The 19,420-nt window shown below is 37.3% G+C and overlaps 1 protein-coding gene and 1 pseudogene across 3 annotated transcripts in view; one reads left to right on the top strand and one right to left on the bottom strand.

Annotated features, from left to right (window-relative positions):
* Cracd (capping protein inhibiting regulator of actin dynamics) overlaps positions 1 to 19,420 on the top strand; it is a 279,740-nt gene that overhangs the window by 99,173 nt on the left and 161,147 nt on the right. The gene's annotated exons all lie outside the window — the stretch shown is intronic.
* On the bottom strand, positions 7,478 to 8,385 carry LOC110350226 (ubiquitin-conjugating enzyme E2 G1 pseudogene; annotated as a pseudogene).

The raw sequence follows: 19,420 nt of genomic DNA on the forward strand, positions 1-19,420 counted from the left end.
GTGGTGTTTTGGGGAAGACATGCAGGTGTGGGAGAACTTCCTGATTCTGAACAAAGGAAACATGCTCAGCAGAGCTGGGTCACAAGTGTGAGGAGGCAGAGTTGTGCAGTGAGACTGGAGTGCTTTTTTGGAGGTCAGAGCTGGCAGGGCCTTGAGAAACATGCCTAGAAGTTTGGGTTTTCTTCTAAAGATTGATGAGGGAGCCAGTAAAGATTTAAGCAGAGAAATGATATGATCAGATTTCTTTAATAGAAGAATCTCATTCATTGGATAGGAGGGGAGGCAAGACTGGATCTTGGAGACCAGTTGGAACATTGCAGAGGTGCTGTAGAGTGATGATGGTGAGAACTTGGGTGCCAGGGATTTAGGAGGTTCTTGTGTCCCAAGGAAGTATAACAGTTTGACTGTCCTTGGATCAGGAGGTGTAACTGAGGAGTTCACTTGTGCACTTTTGCATTTCTTCTGGCTATGAGATTATTCAATTTTCTGTTTCTGAAGAAATTTTAGTATTGTATTTTTTTTCTGGAAAGTTACCCATTTTGTGTACATTTTCAAAATTTTAAGTATAAAGCTTGCAGACAGTTTTCTTATTTTAACCTCATCCAAATCTGTGTTAAATCTCATTTCTTATTCTAAGTGCCCTATATTTATTCTTGGTTATATACACCAAAGACTTAACTATGTCAGCACTTCTCACATAGGTGTTCCACAGAACGCTAATTCCAAAGAATGGTGAGAAGGGAAAGTGTAAATTGTCAAAAGTTTTAGATTGGATCATAATATTTGAAAGGTGTATGTTTTTGGACTTTTCAGAATCTTTAGCTAAAGTACACTGTGAATAATAATAATAATTATTATTATTATTTTATTTTATTTTATTTTATTTTTTGGTACCAGGGATTAAACTCAGGACCTTGCGCTTACAAGACAGATGCGGTGCCACTGAGCTAAATCCCCAGCACTACACTGTGAATTCTTAAGTGGAAGGTTTACTATACAGTGTTTTTGACACTAAGCTTTTTCTCATTACAGAGCATATATTGCTACCTCCTCAAATGAGTATTCATTGGAACATTTTGATGATTTCCAAGACATAGATTTTATAGTTATTAATTCCCTTTTGTTTTCTAACTCATTAATTTCTGTTTTTATTTTTATTGATTATTTTTTCCTGCTTTTCTTTTGGTTTATTTTGTTGTTTCTTTTTCTAGTTTCTTAGAATTAAATGGCTAGTTTATTCATTAATAGGTTATTGTAAAGAACATTTTAAGGCTAGTATTTTTCTTTGCATATATCTTTGATTGAATTCTATATATTTCATTATTATGGGCCTTTTGTTGTTAATTTCTAAATAATTTATCATTTCCGTTTTGACTTATGTGTTGACCCAAGAATTATTTAAAAGAATGCTTTTTAATATCTAATGATTCATTAGATTTTGCTTATGGCTTTAATTTATAGTTTATTACATATAAATATGTTCAATTATTAATATTGTTATAACCATGTTCAAATTTTACCTAATTGTAATGTTGCCACTCTTTGTTTTTCCTCTTTATATTTGTCTGATATATTTTCCCCATCCTTTATTTTCAAAATTTTTTTGCAATGTATTTCTTGTTAATTAATATAAGAGTTTTTAAATCCACACTGAGAGTCCTGGTCTTTAATAGTGGAATATATTCTACTTACATATATTTTGCAGTGAACCATTTGGTTTTTTACCAGCTTCTTTTGAGATATAATTTAAACACTATCCATTTGATTACTTCAAAATGTATAATTCAGTTAATTTATTCACAGAATTTTGCAGCTATCATCAAAATCAATTTTAGAGTATTTTAATCTCCCCCTAAAGAAACCCAGTAGCCATTAACAATTGCTTCTGTTTTTTTCCCAAACTCCTTTCCACCTCCACCACTTGGCAACCGCTAATGTACTTTCTGTCTCTATGAGTTTATGTATTGTGGACATTTTATATCAGTTGAAATCATATAGCATGTAACCTTTTGTGACTGGCTTCTTTCACTTAGCACAATGTTCTTAAGGCTCTTCCATGGTATAACGTGAACATGCATGTGCAAGTTTTTTTTTTGTACTTGGGATCGAACTTGGGACCTTGCACTTGTGAGGCAGGCACTAGAACCACTGAGCTAAATCCCTGGCCCACAAGGTTTTTTTGTATATGTGAATATATGTTTTCATAGCTTTTGGGTATATGCATAGGAGTGTAATTTCTGAGTCATTCAGTAACTTTTGAAAAATAGACTCTTTTTCAAAGTTGTGCTGTTTTATAGTCCCATCAGCAATACATAAGAGCTATAATTTCTCCATATTCACATCGACTCTTATTGCCTATCTTGTTATAAAGCTATCTGTTGTGTACTTATGTGCTCAACAACATTCAGACATTAAAGTCCTAGTCAACAGTATTTAGAGATAGGCCCTTTATGGAAGTTAAGGTTAAATGAGGTCATAAGGGTGGGGCCATAACCCAACATTACTGATGTCCTGATAAGAAAGGGAAGAGACACCAGGGCTTCACAAGCACGGGGAAACAGCAAGAAGGTGGCCACCTGCAAGGCAAGGAGAAAGGCCCCAGGGAAAACCAAATCTCTTAACACCTTCATCTCACTTGTCAGTCTCCACAACTGAGAAAATAAATTTCTGTCCTTAGCTACTCAGCCTATAGGATTTTCTTACTTCAGCCTTTGTCAACCAATACCACATTCCAGTGTGTGTGAAGTGGTAGCTCTGTGTGCTTTTAGTTTGCATTTCCTAATGGCTGATGATGTTGAGCAACTTTTTGTACTTATTATTCCTTTTATCTTTTCATGTTTCTGTTTATTATGATTTCATGTTGTTCCTTTTTTTCTTATCTTGGTGAGTTAATCAGGTTTTTAAGTTAAATATTCAGTTTCAATTGTAGGAATATTTATTCTTAGCTTTTGTTTTTTGTTTTCTTCTTGGTGGTGCTAGGATTTAAACCCAGGTCCTCCTGCATGTGAGGCAGGCACTTTACCATTGAGCTACATCTATGGCTTTTTCCATAAATTTTAGTAATGTTTTCTGCCTAACATAAGAATGAGACAGAGAGACCCTTAACAATATTTCCCCTCTCTTCTCCAGGACCAGTGTTGCCAACTCTGCTCCCTGTTCTCCTGCTAGTCCTGTTAATTGATCTCAGCTCTGCTTTTTATGCCATCATAAAACTGATTAGTATTAAATAGTAGATGAAGAAGACCTACTAATGCATTGTACTGCAACTTAATACAAAGCTCTACTCTTTCAAGAAGATAAAGTTTCCAAACTCCTCAAATCTCATAATTTGATATTGGTAAACCTTTCAAATATAAAAGAAAAAAGAATTGATTCCTTTTTGGGCATTCCATTTGTTTATTTGCAAATAAAACTCCTAAAAATAGAAAATAAGTGGAATGATGTTTTAGTAAAACAAAATGTAGATTTTTTGGGGGGGGAGGTGGAGAAAGACATTATATAAATCCAAAGTTAGTAAATAAAAAACTATGATTCCTGTTCAAAGTACAGTATAATCAAATTTGTTCCATAGAACTTTGTCAAATACAAAAACCTCATTTTCAGAGCTACTCTGAGTTTCCATGGCTACACACAGTTCCTTCAGATAGGCTGTGCATGCATCACCATCTCCAGCTACTTGCTCTCCTTAAGATGCTGTCGAATACTTGCATCCATTCTTCTTGTTAGTCATGTAAATCTCTTGACTTTGGCTTTAGCATAAATGCTTTCCTAGTTTAGGTGACTTTTTAAAGACTTCTGCCTTATAACTGAAAACTCAGTCTCTCCACATTGAAGGACGGAAAAAATATCTCTGGACATTTCACAACAATTTATGGTTCTATTAGATATGGCAAATTGTTCAGGTAGTTAGAAGTGCTTATGAAGCCTCAGTTGTAGAGCACTTTACTAAATACTGTGAGAACCTACAACGAACTCTTTTAAGAAGCCCAGATTCTAATAACATAGATTGGAAAAATAGGAGAGCCATCAGGGCAATTCCTGAAAGGAGAGCTTAATAGTTAAATATGCAAGCTCCAAAACCAGTCTAAATAGACCCATATCCCGGCCTGGGGATTTAGCTGAGTGGTTTCACCACCTGCTGCGCAAGCACAAGGACCTGAGTTCGACCTCCGGTACCAAAAAAAAAAAAAAAAAAATAGACCGATATCCCCATAGGTTAGTGCTTTGGTGTTGGTTGAGTCAGTAAGCTTCTGTCTGTACATATATAACATGGAGAAAATAGTAATAGTACCAGCCTCAAGCTTGAGAAGTTGCAACAAGATAAAACATGTATGTATGCTCAGTGCAGTCACTGGCACATAAAGGAAATGTAAGCAGTTGTTTTAATAATTTTTAAATATTACAGATAATTTATTATGAATTTTAAAATACAGATATTCAGAAGGTGCCGAAGTTATATAGGTGCACTGTAATTAATAATGGTAAAATTGAGTGCACATGGAACCACTCTAGTGGCCGGGAAGAAGGCCTCACCAGCATCCAGAAAGCACCCTCCTCCCCAGGAATCTTACCCACTGTGACCCCTTCTCTCCCACCTCCGCTGTTGTGATTTTTGTGATAATGATTTCTTTTCTTTCCTTAACATTTCACCATCTGAGAAGTATAGTTTTGTCTGTTTTTGAACATTATTAAATATCCATGTTCATTCAACCTTGTATATGACATTCGTCTTTGTTGACAAATGTTGCTGTGATTCATCTGTAATCTTGAGACTTTTGTAGATTACAGGCCAGTTATTTTGTTGGATATCTCTCAGTTTACGATTATCCTGTTTCTTCATGATTCGCTTCTCATTAGGTGTCACCATAGATCATCTTTGTTCTCTTTGCATCCTGCTGGGTGGCAGAGGACTTTGATTCTTTCCATTACTGATGATAACTTTGAACACTTAATTAAGGTAGTGACTGCTTTCTGCTGTACAACTACTCTTTCCTTCCTTCCTTCCTTCCTTCTCTCTCTCTCTCTTTCTTTCTTTCTTTCTTTCTTTCCTAAGCAAGCATTTTTGGCCATTGGCCATTGAGAGCCATTTGAAGCTGGCTTCTTGTTTTGTTTGTTTGTTTGGTACCGGGGATTGAACTCAGGACCTCGCGCTTACAAGGCAGGAACGGTGTCACTGAGCTACATCCCCAGCACTGGCTTCTTGTTTCTGACATGTCACTATTTTGCTCATCATGCTTCCTTATTTTCTGGCAACAACTTTGGTAAAAAGCCATCCTCCTTTGGGAATGCCCTCCTTACCTGTAAGGGAAAACTTACACATTTTTTGCTTGCTCAGAGCTCTCCACTGAATTCCATCTCTGTCTACCCAATTTCCTGTCTGTCATTTACAGTTAAATATCTTACAGACACAGGCACGTTAGATTTGATTTTATTTGTTCCAGATAGGTGGGCTTCCCAGCTTCATCCTTTAAATGGAGTCCTTCCTGATCATCTCTGTTTCATTAAACTCCATTTCCACCTTCATTATGTCAGTCAGCTTTCTGCCCCTATGACAAAATACCTGACATAAATAACTTACAGGAGAAAAGGCTTATTTTGGCTCATGGTTTCAGAGATTTCAGTCCATGGTCAGCTGGCTCCATTGCTTTTAGACCTGTGACAAGGCAGAAACGTCATGGCAGAAGGGATGGCAGAAGAAGCTGCTAACTTTGTGGCATCCAGGAAACAGAGACAAAATGAAAGAGCCAGAGAGGAAAGGGCTGGGGACCAGATATAGTCCCAGAAATCACATCCCCATGATCTACTGTCTTCAGCTAGGCTCCGCCTCCTGTTTTCTTCATCTCCCAATAATGCCAGCAAATGAGCCATCATAATACAATCATCCTCCGAAACCTTATCTTCTGAACACATGAGCTTTTGGGGGACATTTTAGATCTAAACTGTGGCACTCCTTTTGTAGACCAGGAGCCTACACATCAACCCTTATTCCTTGTGCTCCTCTTCACCCCCATAGCTTCAGTCTGTCAGCATCTTTTATACATTTGACCTCCAAGATATGCCTCGTGTCTTTCCATTTCCCACTAGTTTTTTTTTTTTTTTTGCTTACCTCTTCTCCTTCTTGGACTTTTACAATGGCCTTTTCATTGGTCTCTCCATGCCCACACTCGCTCTATTTAGCCATTTCCACCATCTTTTACCAGTGCAATCAGAGTATGTCACGTCCTTGGTTTCAGCCCTATGATGTTTATCTCTTCCCCTCCAAATTGCTGTGAAGGGTTGCAGTAAAAATTCATGGGGATAAGCCCCCTGATAAAATACAGTTTTGAAGCAAGGTGCAATGGTGTGTGTCAGTAGCCCCAGTTGTTCAGAAAGCTGAGGCAGGAAGATCACTTGAGCCCACAAGTTCAAGAGTAGCCTGGGCAACACAGCAAGACTCCTTCTCAAAGAGAAAAAAATCTTTGAAAATCACAGTTTGCTAAACTCCTGAAGTCTTTAAGAATGAGACCACATCTCACATCTTTGAATACACATCTAACTTGATTCTTACCGTCTAGGAGAGGTTCAAGGATGAAGGAGTGAGTGAATGGCTCTTTGGGAGACTGACAGGAAGGGATGGCACCCATCCACTCTTTTCTGAACTTCTCTGTCAGTCAGATGACAAATAATACTGCTGAGCAAAATCCCCTTAGTTACTTAAAATTCACCTTCATGGATTTGGATCTTTTGTTTTGCTTTATGTATGTATACATGAATGTATAGACGTGTGTATGCATGTATTTATTTATTTATTTTTATTGGAAAAAAATTGTATTTTGGAAGAACTCATTACATAAGGTGACAGAATTCCAAAATCAAATTACATGAAAATATACATCGCAATTTCTTTGTACAATGGGTGAGGAAAAATCTGCAGTGTAGAAGAATAGAGGCAAAGAAATATGAAAGACTAAGAAGGGTTTGAGGGCAAATAGCATTTTTAATAGCAAACCCAGAAGTAAAAAGCCAGTAGCTATGCATGCTTTATTTATCCACCCTTAATATTGGGCAATTGAGGGCAAAAATAAAACCAAACAAGAATTTGGTATTGTTTGGGGTAAATTTCAGTAAGCTGAATTTAGAACCAACAGTTTTTTTTTCATTTCTCCGGGATAATGACTGGGATCAAGAGCTCTCAATGGCCAAAAAATGTTATTGCTACATCCATTCCAAGGGTGCAACTAGAATACAAAAAGGACAAAGCACCTAGTGATGACCACTCCTCTGGCGTTATCATTAAAAATCAAGTAACTCCTCATTAACTATTTCAGTATTTGAACTAAATGATTTAAGAACTTTCTGGCAGATAGAAGAGACAAAAGCAAAAGGGAGTGTGTCAAAACAAAGAAAATAGAAAAGTTTTGTAAGTGGAAGGAGTTTAATGAAGCCTTAATGGTTCAAAGGAAATTAAATGGAAACTTTTAATCCTAATTGCTTTTCATCTGACATGCTTTAAGGAGTCTTTTAAAACTGATAAACAATGAATGAGGAAAGAAAACCTGCTAAAATCTTTTAGAATTTACACGATTCTTATTCTACTACAAGAAAGCATTATTTGGTACAAGGTGTGTATGTGGATGTACATAAACAGTATATATATTATCCGGATCATGTTGTGCTATGTACAGGTCTTTACAATTCTTCCTGAAGGTTAAAACAGTTCATTAGAATTCAAAATGCGTAATCATCTGAAAGTTGGCACTTGTTAGGCTCTTGTCAGCATTTGATGACTGGCATGTTTTATTGCAGCCCGGTTCCAGCCAGTGTTTGCCAACTTGTTACAACAGAAGTCCAGCAATAGGTGGGTAGAGTGCAGGAAAACAGTGCCATGTTTCTCAATTGGAGACCCTGAAATAAGTGAAATTTCTAGCTGCTGAATAAATGTCACTCAAAAGCAGTTTCTTGGCTTTTTCTTACACAGCAGGCAGCTTTCCTTTTAAATTCTCCATTTCTGTCTTCCCTCCATTCTTTCGCAGCATCCACATTAGCAGGTGAGTCACCATTAGGGTCCGCCAGCATCGAAATGACACTAATCATGATGGTTTCCACAGTGTGGATAGGGAGCCAGCGTTCCTCTAGTTTTTCATAACCATATTTATCCTCACCAGGTTCATGAAGAATAGAAATGCAAACATCACCATTTTTATCAACATTGAGATGCCAGATTTCTGTAATGAATTTCATTTTAGGAGGCCGGAGGGGATAATCTTTTGGGAAAGTGAGATGAGCCTTAAAAACACCACCTTCATAAAGTGTATCAGGAGGGCCAATAATAAGGACTTCCCACCGGTAGAGATCATTGTCATCTATTAAACCTGCTGAAAAGCCTTCCACTGGATTTTTGTTGAGTTAGTTTGTAGAGGTTTCAGTCCATAATCAGCTGGCTCCAAGGCAGAGTGGCACATGGCAGAGGTTCAACAGTTCATGGTGGTGCTGTATGCATGTATTTAAACAAGGATGATACCATAGAAAAGAATATGGACTGAGTTACTGCATTTATTGTAGGTGTTTTCAGTGCCTACTATCTCAACTCAGTGTTGTCCAAAGAATGTGCCATTTGAGAATTTTCTTTTCATATTCAGGGCTAGGATAACTTTGCTTTTATGAGGTATTATTTGCCTCCTCTTTTCTGCTTAGGAGAACAATGTGACTAATTATGCTTCACTTTTCATTTTGACTGTCTAGAGCCCCAGAGTCAACTTGAAATCCAGTTGTGATATGTATTTCAGTGATCTTGAAGTTTTACTCTGTTATATTTTCTCTGCTCATATTTTAAATTTTACTAATCTTTCACTGTTATTTGATTAAATGTGTTCTTGCTAAAATCTACCCCAGTCTCTATGGGATGAGGCAAATTGTGAATAAATACACATGTATGCATGCGTTCTTATAATCTTAAAACAACCACTCATTTGGAGGCCTCTGAATTTCATTCCTGACACTTAGTGGCCAAAATCTCTTTGCCGCAACTCAAGCAGGAACACCAAATGCCCTGTTTCTCTATATTGTGTCTGTGGTTCCCACTGTATAATGTTCTTTAAAATGTCCGGATCATGCAGGTTAACTTTCTGAAAATGAGCTGGCTGTTTTGTCTAATTTCAGTTTGTTGAAATAGTGCTTTTTACTTGAAAGTTTCTTGGCCTTTATTAGAAGTTCTGTAAATAATTTTTTTAACTCTCCCAAAATAAAGAATGCAGGCCATCCAGTAAGTCTGAGCCTTCTTGGGTAAGGGCAGACCTTGTTTGTGTTCTGCCTGTTAATCTAAAAAAATGACATTTTTGAGGAGTCATACCCTTTTCCACTCAATTGGAAACTATTTTATGAGTATTTTGGAGAAGATGATAAATCTCTATGTAAGGCCCACAAATGGTCCACCTGATGTTTGCTTTAGGGGGAAATGACTGGCTGTCATCTATGTCAGCAGGCAGAGAGCAGCATGTGTGTCACAAGGTGACGGCAAGGACCACAGCCATCAGGTTGATGTCACTGAGCTGTCCCTGCCATCAGTCAGCTCTGGAAGGATCTGGCTGAATCCTAGATCTCTATACTGAAGAAGGAGAGAACTATTTGTGGACAGATCTTAGCGCACAACTTCTTTTTCACAATTGCTGTGTGACTCCAGAGAAACACAAGCGCACACACTTGCTCCCCTGAGTCTTTAAGTGCTCTTTGCTTCTTTCTTGCTTTCCACCTGGCAAAAATTAGACTCTTCACATCCCACAAAGCCCTTTGTCCCCATGGAACACTCCCAGCTCCCCTGTGCAGAAGCAGTTGTGAGTTGTATGTTATGTCATGGCGGTTTTGACTTCACAGTGTTGTAATGAATGACATTTCATCCCTCTGGAATCACCTGAAGAATCACCTGTTAATAAAGTTATTCATGCAAAAGAAGAAAAGGGATTATTGTATTGGGAAGGACTCCAGCTCTGACTGCGGTCCTGTACTCTCATAGAGTTTTACCTCTTTCTTGAGAGAGATTCTCTAGGAAAACTGTACAAATCTTTCTGCACACAGTTGTGCTGTCCCAGTGCTGTGGTCATCAGTCCCAACACCAGTAACCTCTCCTGACCACATATGGTACACAGCACCAAAGGCCTTATCCCTGAAAAGCATTGAGATGTTAAGAATAACTTTCACAAAGGATATGGTGCACGCCTGAAATCCCAGCATGCTGGGAGACTACGAAGGGGATGGAAATTTGAGCCTAGCCTAAGCAACTTACTGATTTAGTGAAACCCTGTCCTAAATAAATAATCAAAAAGGGCCGGGGCTGTAGCTCAGTGCAAAGGCCCAGGTGCAGTTCTTAAGACTGCAGAACAAAAACACAACCACAACAAAAAACTTTCACTCAAATTTTTCTCTTATAAAAATCAGTACATATTTAGTACAAGCAGGCTTACCAGAAGTAGCCTAAGTCACTCCCATATCTTATGCTACCTTTTGACTAGGGAAAGGTTTTATACTGTTTTACTGTGTTTTAAAGCATATTACTTATAAAGTTCTTATTAATATGAACAGACCTTCATCTCCCCTTCTACAAGAGATGGATTCTGCCTGATGGATCACAGAGGGTGCCAAGTAAAAGACTGCACCACATGCCTTGCACAGGTGAAACACACTCACTGCCACTGAGCCCTTCGCTCCCTTCTCAAACCTCTTCACAAGAGGAAGGTGTAGAGGAAGATAGAAATATTCCAGACAAAGGCTGAGGGTTCCAGATGTAGTAACAAAATTATAGAATATTGTTCATCCTAAAGAAGATCTGTAACTTCAAAAACATACTGTTAAAAGTCTTCAAAAAAATAATTAACTGAAGCATGTCCAATATTCCTGATAGTTATAATAACTAGTTCTATGTCCTTGGATTTGTAGTGATAACTCAGCATGAGAAGATCACTCAATGAAAGTGATTCTATCAGGAAGAATTAAAATAGCATTTTGGTTTTGCATAAATTTACATGTTTAGGCAATATGTAAAATTAGAGAGGACTATGGAAAGAACAACTCTATTTTCTTTCAGCATTTGGGGATGAGAAAAAAAAAAACACCACAAGTTGAGGTAATTTGGGTCCGAGAATGATTTTGTTACATGTACCTACCAGACTCTTCACATTTCTGGCAAATAAAGTCTCTACCTTTTTAAGCTATTAATACTTATTTTTGGGTTTGGCATCCTACTGTGTATATATTCTTTTAGCTGATATTAACGACAGGGCGGGTAAAACACAAATACCACTTTGTTGAAAAGCACAATTTTGTATCAGAGGTGGGTAGAATTTATCTTTAAGTCTGGATTTTTAAATTGAATCATTTGAATCTTACCCTTGTAATTCTTGCTCTGGAATTAGGTAGGTAGTTAAGCAACTGGGCTAATACAGATAAATTATTGCCCCAGGCCCAGTTAATATAACTTTTCCTTCCATTGAAGACATGTTTAGTAAAGATTGCTGTGGCCAAGGTACTGTGCTTTTATAGTAGGGGGAACAACAAAGATGAGAAATTCAAGACCTTACCCATCAAGGAGTTTAAAATCTAGTAATAGTTGATAATTTAGAAATAATCAGCCAAAGTTCTGTTTAATTTGTTGATCTTGCTAGGAGTCTTTTCCTTACAGACCGGGATTGACAAACTTTTTCCATAATGGGCCAAGTAACACATGTTTTAGTCTTTTGGGCCAGATGGTTCCTGATATGGGTACTCAACTCTACTGTTGTAGAGTAAAAGTGGTATAGGCAATACTATAATGAATTGCTATAGCTGTCTTTCAATAAAACTTTATTTATAAAAACAGGTTGTGAGCAAGATTTGACCAGTGGGCATATAGACTTTACTCCTGTGTTGATATGCTATTTTGGCTTCAGGAGAGGCCTGGTGAGCTCATCTCTCTGTGTGAGGTAGATGAAGAAACTGAGTCTTTGCTTTCTCTAAACTCCAAAATGAGATCATGTGACTTTGAGTAAAATATTCAACTTATGACAGTGATTAAATTTTAAAGCTCTAAATGTTGATAAATAATATTTTTCTTCCCACGACATGGTTGTCATGGAAGATTAATGAGATCTTTTATGTACAGCATTTTGATTCACTCAACTAAATATTATTTCTTAATGTTAAATTGATGTTAGTAGTCCCACAGGAGATGGGTAAATAAATCAATCTAATACTGCATTAGTATGTGAAATTATGATGTGAACACTTACAAAATTTTAAAGAAGGGCTGAGGATGTAGCTCAGTGGTGCCGTGCCTGCCTGTCAAGCTCAAGGTCCTGAGTTCAATCCTCAATACTGGAAGAAAAAAAAAGAAAAAAAAAATTTAAGACGTTGAAAAATAAAATGAGATCAAATAAAATAAAATAATCTGCCCTTTGTTCATTTTGGAGACCCCCCCCATATGTTTTTGGTTGGATGTTTTGTTGTTGTTTTGTGTGTGTGTGTGTGTGTGTGTGTGTGTGCGCATGTGCGTGTGTGCGTGTGTGTGTTACTAGGGATTGAGCCCAGGGAGTCCTGAGCTACATCCCTAGCCCTTTAAAAAAATTTTTTTTTTAGTAAATTTTTTGGTCAATTTTCCAAGCTGTAGTTGAACTTACAGTCCTCCTACCTCAATCTCCTAAGTATCTGGGATTACAGGCATGTGCCTCTATGCCTGTTTGTTTGTTTTTTGCTTTTGGTGCCAGGGATCAAACCCAAGGCCTTAAACATATCAGCACGCACACTATCACTGAGCTACATGCTCAATCCTAGGAGTCCTCGTATGTTAATAAACTAGTACATTTGACTGAGTTTGATTGCTGTCCTTTATTTTTATGAAGTTGATTAAAAATTTATGTTACCTTAAGTTTTCTAATGGGATGAAATAGCTTTTAAAATTCAGAAAAGAAAAAAACTCAGTATATTTGGGAACATTCAATGTATACTTCCACAGGTTACAAATGCACGGTATCTTCCTGTTTAGATTTTGTGAGTTATAAAATTTCTTGTGTATGTTTCACAGGCTACTGTAGAAATAGGCAAGAAGAGTCAGATATTTATTTGAGAGGGATAAGAGGATAATTTTTAAATTACTCAAAAAAGTATGCATTCAGAATTAAAAAGGAGTGAACTACTGACACATGCAGCCTAATGTGGTTGAATCTGAAAAGCATTATGCAGAGTGAAAGATGCCATGCACATTGTGTGATTCCGTCTGTGTGTGTATGTGTGTGTGTTTGTATTACCAAATACTGATGTTTGTTTTGGGGAATTGGTACAAGCATAGGACATCTTGCTCATTTTCAATCTCTTTACCCCCTTTCTTTTCTCCCCCCTTCTCCGGTACTCTTCCCATTTCCAAAAGCCTATCCTCTCATTTCCTATCATCTCTCTTTTGCTTTATTCATTTATTATATTTAAGCTTTCTCACATAAAAGAAAATATGTGATATTTAACTTTTTGAATCTGGCTTATTTTACTTAGCATGATGTGTGATTCCTTTTAATGACATTTGGGAAGGAGAAAACTTAGTGATAGAAATCAGAGTAGGGGGCTGGGGATTTAGCTCAGTGGTGCCACCGCCTGCCTCGCAAGGTCCTGAGTTCGATCTGTGGTACAAAATAAACAACCGCAAAACCCAAAAACAAACAAACAAACAAAACAGAAAAGAAATCAGTGTAGAGACTGGGAATGAGAGGAGAGATTGAGGGGTGAGTGGGCTTCTGGGAGTTATGGAAATTCCCTGAGCCTTAATTGTGCTGTGGGTCCCTGACTTTACCTGTGTCCAAACTGTGTGCTCACCAAGGATGAATCTTACTGCATATAAATTACACCACATTAAGCCTAATCAGAACTGTTCTAGAGAGTTTCTCAGGCAAACATAAAGGGAGACTAGGTCTACAAGGTTCCTACAAATTGGTTAAATTCTGAGTGCAGGTTGGATCAGAGTACTGCTAGTGTTTACTCTCACAGGAGAAGGCAGGGAGAACCTTGCACAGGCCTGAGCTCTGAGATAAGTGTGAGAAAAGATAAGTAACTTATGCATTTGGAAGCCTCTGACCCAGACAGCCACCCTGGCCATTCTTAAACTCCTGAGAAGCTCTTGATTCCCTGTGTAAAGGAAGTGGATGTGAATCACATAGTTTTCTGCCATATTCAGTCTCACCTGTGTCTCACCTGTGAAGAAATGAAGGGTCCAAGTTGCAGACATGTTAATGATTATGTTACTAATTTCCTTAATGTTTCTAGGCCTACTCATTTAAAGCATATCTGCTGAGAGTCTCCTTCCTGCCAAGCACTGACACTGCAGTAGACAACACAGAGATCCCATTCTCCTAGAGCCCATCTTTCACAGGATGGTGAACAGCTCACATTTCCTGAGCACTTACTGTGTGCCAGGTGCCAGGTGCGCTGTCTTGTTTCATCCAGAACACCACTGATTGTTGATAATAATCATTATCATGCTCACTTAAAGGTATAAAAATGGAAGCCCTGAGTTAAGTCATTTGCCCAGGGACCCAGTAAGAAGCAACCTGGGCTTGAACCTGGATGACCTGCTGCCAAGTGCACACTCTGCTGCACAGCCACTCTGAGCAGTAGACAGAGAGCAGCAAGACCACACAGCCCTTACAGGGTTCAAGAATCCTGGAGCTCGATGCCTTAGGAAATAATGTTAAGGTAAATTAAAGCTATCTCATTTACATAGAAATTACCTCATGAGATAAAAGGTCAAATAACATTAATAGATAATTTATCAAAAGAAATACTAATTAACAAATACATAGAAAAATGTTTATTTTACAAAGGCAAAAGGAGTGAGATTTAATATTTTATCTATTAAATTAGCAAGCAAAACATTCAAATGGAGACAATAATGATTAATGCATTGCTAATGGAAATGGAAATTAATGTAGTTTGGAAGCAGTTTGCATTCTGAGCCTTAACCATATTTATTCCTTTTAACCTATATTTTCCAGTTATATAACATTATCTTTAGAAAGTAATCCAAAATATGCAAAAAGCTATGTGCGCCAAAGATATTTTTGTGGTGGTATATCGGTCAGCTTTCCTGTTGCTGGGACATAATAGCTGGTACTCACTACTTAAAGGAGAAGAGGTTTACTTTGGCTCATAGTTTAAGGGGATTCAGTCCATGGTTGGCTGGCTCTCGGGCAGAAGCATCATGGGAATAGGGTGTACACTTGATGTTAGCCAAAAGGCCGAGAAGCAATGGCAATAGGGTGTAGAAGAACAAAGATGTTCAATTCAAAGAAGTTGCAAAGTGAGCAGGAGAACTGTGTTAGAGAGGAAGAGGTGAGGAACCTGATTGAGTACCATGAGGCACACCTGCATAACCCACCCAGATATACCCAGGAGTGTGCTCCATCAATCCCCTGGGTGGCTCCCAAGCCATCAAGGTGACACAATTTAGCTTAACCACCATAGGTGATATTTTTAGAAGTACATATAATGGAAAGATCCTAAATATCCAAAAACAGATGAACAGATAAGAAAATTAAGAAATATTCACTCAACAGAGTATGATGCAGGCAATTAAAATGATAAAAAAGTGGAAATGCAAAATTGCTTGTAAAATATCATGAAAATTTTTTTTCAGAGAAAAAGGCCTTTAAAAACAGTTTTCAGCCTTTGGCTACAGATCTTGTGGTACTACAGCCACAAACTTAGAAATCATGGTTATGTAAGTAAGGGACAGTGCCCAGTTTGTCTTGACTGGCACCATAGGTGATTTCGGGATGAGTGGTCTATCAACCTGACTCTAAGAACACTATGTTGAAAGAACTATACTATTAGTGGGATTTTTTTTTATAACTTTTAGATTTTTCTGGTTGTTATTTACTGTTTCTACAATGTTAAAAAAGGAAATTTAAAATTTAATTATACAATTTATGAAATTGTCAGTAAATTTGTAAATTATTTTAATTTTTTAACAGTCAGTTATGTTATATCCATAGATTATTTTTAAAATATGGAAGATCTAGATGGTACATAATGATCTCTAAGAGGGAAAGTAGAAATGTGTGGGACAATAACTGTTAAAAAATTTTTTTCAATTTTTATTTTTTTTATTAGTACTTTTTTTGAGGCAGGGTCTTGCTATATAATTCAGGCTGGTCTTAAACTCACTATGTAGCCAAGGCTGGCCTTGAATTCATGGCAATCCTCCTGTTGCAGCCTCCCAAGTGCTGGGATTACAGGTGTGCACCACAACGCCTGGCTTATTAGTATATTTTTGTAGTGCATAATGATTATGTTCCTTGTGGGAAGTTGGTACATGTACATAGCACATCTTAATTATTTTTTCATTCCCCACTCTCCCCTCTCCTCTGGCTCCTCTTCCCATTTGAAAAAGATCAATTTCCCTATTTGCTACTTTCTGTCTTTTTTATTGCTCTTTATTTAGATTTTGTGTTTTTCATATCAGAGAAATCATGTAATATTTAAGGTTGTGCATCTGATATATTTCACTTAACATTATGGTCTCAAGGTGCATCCATTTTCCTATAAATAACTCAAGTTTATCCTTCTTTGTAGCAGAGTAGTACTTCATTCTGTATAAATGACATACTTTATCCATTCATCTGTTGATGGATATACAGGCTGCTTGCAAGATTTGGTGTTTATAAATTATGCGCTATACACATGGATATGCATGTATCATTGTAATATGATGTCTTTAATTCTTTAGGGAAGATACCTAGAAGGGGAATAGCTGGGTCAAATGGAATTTAAATTTTTAGCTTTTTGAAGAATCTGCATACTGATTTTCATTGTGGTTATACTAGTTTACATTCCCACCAACAATGTAGAAGTGTTCTTTTGCCCCACAGCTTCACCAGCATTTGTTATTGTTTGATTTCTTGATGACAGCCATTCTTTCGGGGGTAAGATGGAATCTTGCTGTTGTTTTAATTTGCATTTTTCTAATAGCCAGAGATGTTCAACATTTTTTCAAGTGTGTATTGGCTATTTGTCCTTCTTCTGAGAAGAGCCTATTCATTTTTAGTTGCCCATTTTTTGATTCGGCATTTTAAAATTTCATTGGGGGGGGTCTAAGTTTTAAAAATTCTTTATATATTCTAGATATTAGTCCTCTGTCTAAAGAATAGCTGCCAAGGGGGTATCATAATAGCCAACTTGAAACTATACTACAAAGCTACTGTGATAAAAACAGCATGGTACTGGGAAAGAAACAGACCCAAGGATCAGTGGAATAGATTACAAGGTGCAGAAACAACTCCAGACATACTCAGCCACCTCATCTTTGACAAAGCCAACCACCCTCATTGGAGGAAAGATAGCCTATTTAATAAATGGTGTAGAACTAGGACTAGAGGTCCCATTTGACCCAGCTATTCCCCTGCTGGGTATCTTCCCAAAAGAATTAAAAGGATCATACCACAGCTATATATGTACACCCATGTTTATAGCGGCACAGTTTCTAATAGCTAAAACTTGGAAACAGCCCAAGTGCCCATCAACTGGAAACTGGATAAAGATATGGGTTTTTTTATATAGTGGAGTACTACTCAGCCATAAAGAACAATATACTAGAGACATTTATAGCTAAATGGATGCATATTGAGGCCATACTCTTAAGTGAAATAAATAGGGCACACGTGTAAATACCAAATAGTTTCTCTAGTGTGAGACACTGGAAGTACAAAAAAGGATTAAAATGATTAAAATGAATAATTGAAAATTTAAAATAGGAAGAAAAGATCCAAAGGGGTAGGGGAAGTGGGAGGGGAAAGGGAAAGGAGAGAAGGGAAAGGAAAAATTATGAGAAAAGAAAAAAATGGAAACAAAGTCTTGGTAAATAGGGAAGGGTGGAGGGGGTTAAGGCAGGACAGGGAATGGGGAAAAGATAAGAACCAAGATACATCATGTACAGGTACAAGAACCTAATGATAAATGTAAATGTATTGTATACCTAAAATGTACCAATAAAAGAAGAAGAAAAAAAGAATAGTTTCCAATTTTTTTTTGTTGTTCTGTAGGTTGTCTCTTCACTCTATTGGCTATTTCCTTTGCTGTGAAGAAACTTTTAAATTTGATATGATCCCATTTGTTGCTTCTTAGTATTATTTCTTGTGCAACTGGGGTTCTGTTAAGAAAGTCTTTGTCTACATCTGTGTCTTTAAGAGTTTTGCCTATTTTATCTTCCAGCAGATTTGGTGTTTTTTGTTTTAACATTTAGATCTTTGATCCATTTTGATTTTAGTTTAGTAATGGTGAGACATATAGGTCTAAATTCAGTCTTCTGCATGTGGATAGCCAGTTTTCCCAGCGCCATTTATTAAAGAGGGTATCTTTCTTCCAATGTATGTTTTTGGTTCCTTTGTCAGAGATGAGATTAACTGGATGTGCCTGACTTTGCTTCTGCATCTCCTATTCTAATCCATTGATCCACATGTCTGTTTTTGTGTCAATACCATGCTGTTTTTATCACTGTAGCTTTGTAATATAACTTGAAATCTGGGATTGTGATGCTTCCTGCTTTGCTTTTGTTATCCAGGATTTTTTTGCTCTAGTTCTGTGAGGAATGCTATTGGTATTTTGATTGGGTTGGCATTAAATCTGTATATCAGTTCTGGAAGTTGGCCACTTTGACAATATTGGTTCTGCCTTTCCAGGAATAGGGGATGTCTTTCCATATTGTGAGGTCCTCTTCAATCTTCTTTTGAGTATGTAGTTCTCATTGTAGAGGTCTTTCATTTTCTTGGTTAGATTAATTTCTAATCTTTAAATTTTTCTTGATGCTACTATGAATGGTATTCTTTTTAAAAATTGAATATTGACAAATTATAATTTGTGGGTATAAAATGATAACTCTGATATGTGCATGTAACATGGAATGATTGAGTCAAGTTAATTAACATATCACTCACCTTAGACACATGTATTCTCATTTAACTGAAATGTTGTCCCTTTTGACCATTATCCCCTCACTCCCTAGGTTCTGGAAACCACCATCCTATTCTCTGCTTCTCTGAGTTTGCTTGTTTTAGATTGCACATACAATATTTGTCTGTCTATCCCTGGGTATTTAACTTAGCATAATGTCCTCCACGTTCTTGCATGTTGTTGGACATGGCAGGATTTCCCTCATTATTTGAGGCTGAATAGTATTCTTGTGTGTGTGTGTGTGTGTGTGTGTGTGTGTGTGTGTGTACCATCTTCTCAATTCTTTTTGTCAAAACTAGGGACCCATCACAGGGTACTCTAACCACTGAGCTACATCCTCTGTCCCCCTCTTCTTTTTGGCTTGGAGAGTGAACCCAGAGCTTTGTGTAAGCTAGGCAAGGACTCTACCACTGAGCTATATCTCCAGGCCTCTTTACTTATTATTTTGAAACAGAGTCTTGCTAAGTTGCCCAGGCTGGCCTTGAAC

This window comes from Heterocephalus glaber, unplaced genomic scaffold (assembly GCF_053883595.1).
Source record: "Heterocephalus glaber isolate CG9 unplaced genomic scaffold, H.glaber_assembly_v1.0 deba00001509, whole genome shotgun sequence".
Lineage (NCBI taxonomy): Eukaryota > Metazoa > Chordata > Mammalia > Rodentia > Bathyergidae > Heterocephalus > Heterocephalus glaber.